The sequence below is a fragment of the Primulina tabacum genome, chromosome 4 (assembly GCF_025594145.1).
Source record: "Primulina tabacum isolate GXHZ01 chromosome 4, ASM2559414v2, whole genome shotgun sequence".
In the NCBI taxonomy this organism is placed as follows: domain Eukaryota; kingdom Viridiplantae; phylum Streptophyta; class Magnoliopsida; order Lamiales; family Gesneriaceae; genus Primulina; species Primulina tabacum.
In genome coordinates this window covers 31,761,539-31,769,008 of record NC_134553.1, presented here as the reverse complement: position 1 = coordinate 31,769,008, position 7,470 = coordinate 31,761,539, and positions in this window count along the sequence as shown.

Genomic DNA, 7,470 nt, shown 5'->3' with positions numbered 1-7,470 from the left:
TAGTGGACTTTCCCTGCCAGCTCAGTACTGTGGTTTAGTCTAATTAGACACTTTTATCTACGGGTCATATGCTTTGAAACATATCTCTACGCAAAATGATGAAGTTCATGTATGTTCAAGTATGTATGTTGCAAGCATGTTTCAGAAAAGTTTCAAGTTATTGTACGTCTATGTTATGCATGTAAGTTCAAGCTTTCACAAGTATGTTCAAGTTTCAAGTATATACGCCCTATTTTAAATATGTATGTGGTTTAATTACGTATTACTTGATATGTCCAGTTTATGCATGTTGAGTCTTTGGACTCACTAGACTTGATCGATGCAGGTGAGGATGACTTTGAGGAGACGAGGGGTGAGGACCAATGAGCCAGCTTGGACTGAGTGGGAGGCTAAACCCGAGGACCGCCCATGTTTTTGAGATTTTACGCCCGAAAATTTTTATTACTCAGAGCTCATGTTATGGTTTACGGTGATTAAACAAGTACTTTTAGCAAATTTTATTCGCGATCTTTTTATTTCAATTATTTTTGGTTGAACATATTAATTTTAATCTAAGTGTGAGGGTTTATTCTTATTTAAGAAAATTTTTATTTTTTCCGCAAATTTCAAGTTGTTCAAAAAAATACGGTACGTTACAGTTGGTATCAGAGCGGTATTCTTGTTAAGGGTTATGACTACTGCCAGTTGCGAGAAGCTCACGAAGCCACACCTCAAGTCTATAAGTTTTAAGATTTTGAATTATTCTATGTATTAAGCATTAAGTCATGATTTCACTATGTCATGTTTCAAGTTCAAATTACGTGCATCTTATGCTATTGATATTACATTCATGCACATTGGGTTACGTGTTGGATAAATTGTTGGAACAATATGCCTCCTAGACGAATAATTAACCTGGAAGCAAGGGATGATGACAGAGAGGCTTGGGAGGAGGGGAGATACGCTCCTCCTCCTCCACCGCCAGATATGAAGTCACAGATGCTTGCAGGTATGACTCAGTTCTTCGCACAGTTTGTGGGGAACCAGGCGGCAGTGTACAAGGGGGCAAGGCTCAGACCAGAGGCTGTGTACGAAAGGTTTAGGAGGATGAATCCTATGGAATTCTCGGGGACTACTGACCCGATGATAGCTGAAGGATGGATTAAATTCATCGAGGTGATTTTCGCTTTTATGGAGCTGCAAGATGCAGATAGGGTCAGGTGTGCCACATTTCTTCTGACAGGGGACGCCAGACTGTGGTGGGATAGTGCGTCGGTGTCAGTGAACTTGCAAACACTGACGTTGAATGAGTTTAAAGAGGTATTCTACTCCAAGTACTTCGCTAAAGAAGTACGACCCAGACTGACCAGGGAATTCATGATGCTGCGACAGGGAGACAGCAGTGTTGCAGAGTTTGTCAAGAAGTTTGAAAGGGGTGTCACTTTGTGCCCCTGATAGCTAATGATACCCAGGGAAAGCTGAGGCATTTTATGGACGGTTTGCGGCCGATCTTGTGCCGTGATGTGAGGGTTGCTGGTCCGACTACTTATGTCGTTGCCGTGTCTAGAGCCTTGGCGGCAGAGAAAGACCAAAGAGACATCGAGGTTGACAGGCAGAGCAAGAGGCCCTGTCAGGCACCGCAGCAGCAGCAACAGCGACCTAAGTTTAAGTGGCCTTACCAGGGGCAGCTAGGGAAGAAGCAATTTCAGGGACCACCGAAGGGCAAGGGTTCTGTTCCACAGCATATGCCTCCACAGAGGACGGGCGAGTACCTGGTGTGCCCGAAGTGCCACCGCCAGCATCCGGGACAGTGTTTATATGGATCGGGTAAGTTTTTTAAATGCAGAGCCAGCGATCACATGTTAAAGGACTGCCGACAGTGGAGGCAGCCGACCCAGGGAAGAGTATTCGCCATGCATGCTGAGGAGGCGAACCCAGACACGACATTATTGACCGGTAAACTCATTTATTCAAGCACTGTATTATTTTTCCATGCATGTTTTGAAATTGATTTTGGGATTATTAGTGCGTTAGTTAGTATTTTGGAGAGTGGGTGTAAATATTTCTACCGTGCTTGAGGTTAAGATTAGAATTTTTTTTTGGGATATAAGTTTTGTGTTGTGTTATCGTCTCTCAGGGAATATTTTTATAAAAAGAGTCGCCACGAAGGCCTTCTTAGATTTAGGGGCCACCCACTCTTTTATCTCAGAGGCGTTCGCCAATCGTCTAGATGTCAAGTCTATTGGACTCGACATGAGCTATTCGGTGACAGTGTCATCATGGGGAAGAATTATCAGCTACTAGCGTGGTCAGAGACATCGATCTTTAACTACAAGTCCACCTAGTGTATGCCGATCTAATCGTGTTGCCGATGCCAGAATTTGATATTATTTTGGAATGGACTGGCTGACGAAGAACCGAGTTCTTATCGATTTCCAGAAAAGGTCAGTGTTGGTAAGACCTTTGGGCATGGAACAATTTCCTCTTTGTACCAGCTAGATGGAGGACTTTCCATCGCATGATCTCTTGCATGCAGGTGCGAAGACTTATGCACAAGGGTTGTCAGGCCTTCCTGGCCAACATTGTGTCTTCACCTGACGTACCCACTCCATCAATAGCTGATGTCCCAGTAGTCAGAGATTTTCCTGACGTCTTTCCGGATGACGTCACGGGCCTTCCACCGGAGAGAGAGGTAAAGTTTTCAATTGACCTTGTTCCAGGAACCGTGCCACTCTCTAAGGCACCATACCGTCTAGCTCCAGCTGAGATGTTAGAGCTCAAGCAGCAGATTCAAGAGCTCCTAGACAAAGAATTCATCCGCCCTAGTTTCTCACCATGGGGCGCACCAGTACTCTTCGTAAAGAAGAAAGACGGGAGCATGAGGCTGTGTATTGATTACCGAGAACTGAACAAGGTAACGATCAAGAATAAATACCCACTACAAAGATCGAGGACTTGTTCGAAAACTGTTTGAAAAATTCAATAAGTGTGAATTTTTGTTGGAGAAAGTAGCGTTTTTGGGTCATGTAATTTCTAGCAGTGGCATTGAGGTGGATCAAGCTAAGGTAGCAGCAGTTAAGGAATGGGTTGAGCAGAAGAAAGCTTATGAAATCCGCAGTTTCCTAGGCCTAGCTGGCTACTACATGAAATTTATTCAGGGATTTTCTTGGATAGCAGTGCCACTCACTTCATTTACTAAGAAGAATGCTAAATTCATTTGGAGTGATGAGTGACAGAAGAGCTTTGACACATTGAAGCAAGTTCTTATTACAGCGCCAGTTTTAGCCATGCCATCCAAGCAAGACGATTTTTTGTTGTACACCGATGCATCTAATCTCGGTCTAGGCGCATTTTTTATGCAACATGGTCGGGTTATAGCTTGTGCCTTTAGACATTTGAAAGTGCAGGAGAAGAATTATCCGACTCATGATCTTGAGTTAGCTGCCGTTGTCTTTGCATTGAAGATATAGAGACATTATTTTTACGGCAATAAATGCCAGATATTTACTGATCACAACAATCTCAAGTATTTCTTCACGTAGAATTAGCTGAATATGAGACAAAAACAGTGGTTGGAGTTGGTAAAAGACTACGATTGTGAGATTAGCTACCATCCGGGGAAAGCTAATGTTGTGGCAGACGTTTTGAGCAGAAAAGTTGCAGTCGTAGCATAGTTGTCAGTCCAGAGATCTCTTAAATGAGATATTAAGAGATTTTGGCTAAAGGTTTATCCTAAGGGCAGAGCTCCTAAGCTGTCTAATCTGACAGTCCAGTCTTCTTTGCTAGACCGAATCCGTGCAGGTCAGTCTTCAGATGAGAAGTTTCAGAAATGGAGACTGAAGGATGAGGCCAAGGGCAGTGTACTCTACACAGTGTTCGATGGAATACTGAAGTACAGAGGAAAGATGTGGGTGCCTAGTGTTGATTCGATCAGAGAGGATATTCTGACAGAGGCACATGCATCTCCGTATTCCATTAATCCAGGAGGTACCAAGATGTACAAGGATTTGCAGACTTTGAATTGGTTGCCAGGGATGAAGCGAGACATCCGCCGATTTGTGTCTGAATGCATCTTTTGTCAGCAGGTGAATGCAGAGTATCAGAGGCCAGCAGGAATGCTTAAGCCACTCCCTATCCTCGAGTGGAAGTAGGAGAATATCAGCATGGACTTTGTTGTTGGTTTGCCGAGGTCAGTCAGAGGATCCAATGCCATTGGGGTTATATTGGATCTACTTACTAAGTCGGCACACTTCTTGCCAGTGAAGACGACTTTCTCCATGACGCAGTATGCGGAGCTCTATATCAGGGAGATAGTTCTATTGCACGGAATCCCAGTTTCGATTGTGTCCGACGAGGTTCACATCATCATTTTGGAATTGTTTGCACGTAGCCATGGGGACGAAGTTTCTATTTAGCACATCATTTCAACCGCAGACAGATGGCCAATCTGAGCGTGTGATCCAGATTTTGGAGGATTTGTTGCGAGCCTGTATAATCGATTTCCATGGGACTTAGGAATCTAAGTTACCTCTAGTGGAGTTTACCTACAACAACAGTTTCTAATCATATATTAGTATGGCTCCCTACGAGGCATTGTATGGGAGAAAGTTCATATCACCGATTCATTGGGATGAAGTCGGTGAGAGATCATAACTTGGTCCAGAGATTGTTCAGCAGACTGCAGATGTGGTGGACAAGATCCGGGACAGGATGAAAACCACCCAGGGTCGTCAAAAGAGCTATGCTGACAAGAGGAGGAGGGATCTAAAGTTTGCCATAGGTGATCACGTTTTCGTGAAGATAGCACCCATGAAGGGTGTTATGAGATTTTGGAAGAGAGGCAAGCTTAGTCCGAGGTTTATTGGACCGTTCGAAATTCGTGACAGGGTTGGGATGCTAGCTTATCGTGTAGCCCTACCTCCAAATCTGACCGGTGTACAAAATGTGTTCCACATCTCGATGCTGAGGAAGTATCTAGCTAATCCTTCGCACGTTTTGAGTTTTGAACCGTTGTAGTTGGCTCCAGATCTGTCATATGAGGAAAGACCTGTCCAAATCCTAGACAGACAGGAGCGGAGACTTCGGAACAAGGTGACCAAGCTGGTCAAAGTCCAGTGGCTGAATCAATCAGTGGATGAAGCCACTTGGGAGACCGAGGCAGCGATGAGGAATCGCTACCTGGAACTGTTTGGTAAGACTTAATTTCGAGGACGAAATTTATTTAAGTGGGGGACGAACTGAAGAGCCCAAATTCAGTGCACGTAAAATCCATGAATTTATTTAATTGTTAAATTATTTATTTAAGTTTAGATGATTTTTAGCGATGCATGATTTATTAAATTGCATTATTATAATTATTTATGTTTATGTGATGAACGTTAAAATGTTTCTTGAGTTTCATGTTCAGGTGATTATTCGATGCGGGATCGAGGAAAGATGACCGACGACAATTTTGGAAATTTTTAAAATGTGATATTTTATTTTAAGTAGGGTTTGGAGCATTTTAAAAGGTTTATTTAATTTTTAGCATTTTAAAAGCCTAATTTAATTATTAGGTGATTTTATGACTTTAAAATTTTTAAAGATTTGTCACTTGTACATTTTATTTTAAATTAAGAGATGTTGTTTAAAGTTAGAGGAAGGTTAATATTTTAATTAGTTGTTAATTATCAATTAAGCACATAATTTCTCAAAATTACCTACACTAACTCATGCACACACCCACATTTACACACACACACACTTATGTTTAACACACACACACACACAATTCACTGCCCTTCATTTCAGTTTTTTTAAAAAAGAAAACCTAGGGTTCCATATAAGAGCAGCCGCCCCTTTCCCTTCAGTTTTTCAGCAAGTTTTCGTTCAGTTTCTTCAAGGAAATCGAGCCATAAATCGTTCCGGATCAACCTCGCATCTTTCCTGCTTCAGTATCGTCGGTTTAGTAATTTTAAATCTCAAAAGTCATGTATATCCTTTCATTCTTGCATTGATCTTGTCATATTATACGTTTTGTTGCTTGTTATGCGTGAAAATTAATGTATGTTGTGCATAGTTTGAGCTGAAAATTGTTGGATCGATTTTGAAAAGTTTTTGGATCTCAAAACTCAAAATTTGTTGTCATTTTAAATACTGCAATTTTTTCGTCTCTTTTCTGGAAACACTTTTAACATATAAAACTTTGAACTTTTTGATATCTTCGATTTGACAGTAAATTCGAAAAATTTGGATAAGAAATGAGTGAGTTATGATCATTTTTGTGGAACTGCTCAAATTGCGTTTTTCTGAAAAATACGTTCTTGATGTGTTATTGAAGTTTTATTGTTGCACGCTTCGTTGGGGATCGACGAATGATCGCTTGCTGATGTGTTTATGTATATCGAGAATGATGTTGGGGTGATTGTTGGTGTTTCGATTAGAGTCGTTTGGCACTTGGTTGAATTAGAAGTCGTAGTATTGATTTTGGCGTCAAGTGTCGTGATCACGGATTTGTTGCATGCTTTTGATGCGTAGTTGTTTTGGGGCATTTGTATATGCTTGAGTCAGTGCTATAGTATCCTAGGATGGGTCTCGAGGTGTTGATTCAAGGTCGGAATGATCGAGTTAGGGAGACTGAGTCACAAGCATAGGAATTCTCGTTCGTTTGCTTCTCCCGCAGGTACACGTACCCGGGGCCGGACCCTTACACGGGGTTTGTGCCCTTGTTTCTTTCGAGGTGTTATAATTCAGAGCCTACACGGACCCTGACCCGGAGGTGTATACGGGGTCTGTGTCCTTACTTCTTGACGGGTATATTTATACAGAGCCTACACGGTCCCATAGCCGGACCTGGGCACGGGGTCCGTGTACTTCTTTTTGGGAGAAAATGTTGATTGCTTTGGGGTTCGGTGTCTTGGTTTAGTACGATGATTAAATGAGGTCAAGTCTCGAGTGATCTAGAATGTCATAAGCTATTTATTTACTTCAGTGGTGAGGACAAGTACCTACATTTAAGCTATGAAAGTTAAGGGTTTGAACTCATGCTAGTATGTGCAGCAGTGGCCCCAAGCGAGATCCAACGAATTCCTCAACGCCATGTAAATATGTACGACGTGCAAAAAAAAATATTTTTAAGTTTTTGAGGTTTGCTAAATTTCTTACGACCAAATTATGAATGGGTATGGAAGTCGGTAAACGTGGCCGAGGACCTCTCCACCCCGGTAAAGCATGACCAGGGATCAATACACCCGTTAAAGCATGCAAAAGGATCAAATGTATGTGGTAGTGGACTTTCCCTGTCAGCCCTGTACTTTGGTTTAGTCTGATCAGACATTTTTATGTATTTGTCACTTGCTTTGAAATATATCTCTACGCAAAATGTTGAAGTTCATGTATGTTCAAATATGTTGCAAGCATGTTTCAGAAAAGTTTCACATTATGGCACGTCTATGTTATGTATGTAAGTTCAAGCTTTCACATACATGTTTAAGTTTCAAGTATGAACGTCCT